Genomic DNA, 637 nt, shown 5'->3' with positions numbered 1-637 from the left:
TTAGAAATACAGATGAAAATGACATCTAATTCAGCAGAATTGGTATAGTGATTATTCTTCACATTCTAATGATGCTCTTTTTCCTCCCTTTCTTCTGGCTTGCATGTATCCCTCTGAGAAATCATTCTTCTTTCTGAATGAATAAGTGCTTATACTCATATCCACTGCTTGAGTTCTTCATTTAGAAACCAATAGTCAATAAACTCAATTTTAGCATGATGGGGAAGACAGAAATGCAACATAGCATCACTGTATTCCAAATAGTATTTTGTCTTTAGGTGAAGTCTATATGGTAATCTCTGCAATTATAATTTTTGAAGTTTTCATCTTAACTTATTCATGGATTCATTAAGCTAAGTGCCCATTCTTTTATCCAGCAAATATTTGTTGAAAATTATAGAGAGTACTTATGAGGAACGCTTGGCAAGCTGTTATAGCTATCAGGACTGTGAAGAGCAACTTGACGATTGGTCTGCATAATCTCCTAGGTGCTAGAAACATGGTGCTTAACCAGTTAAAGCCCCTGCTCCCATAGGACTGAATTTCTGTGAGAAATACACAGCAAAAACATCCTCATGTATTAAAATGATGTGAAATGTATATATATATATATATATTATACATATGTCACAATAAC

This window comes from Alexandromys fortis, unplaced genomic scaffold, assembly GCF_014885135.2.
Source record: "Alexandromys fortis isolate MF-2015 unplaced genomic scaffold, M_Fortis_MF-2015_v1.1 scaffold_46, whole genome shotgun sequence".
NCBI lineage: Eukaryota > Metazoa > Chordata > Mammalia > Rodentia > Cricetidae > Alexandromys > Alexandromys fortis.
This window is presented reverse-complemented; position numbering follows the sequence as displayed.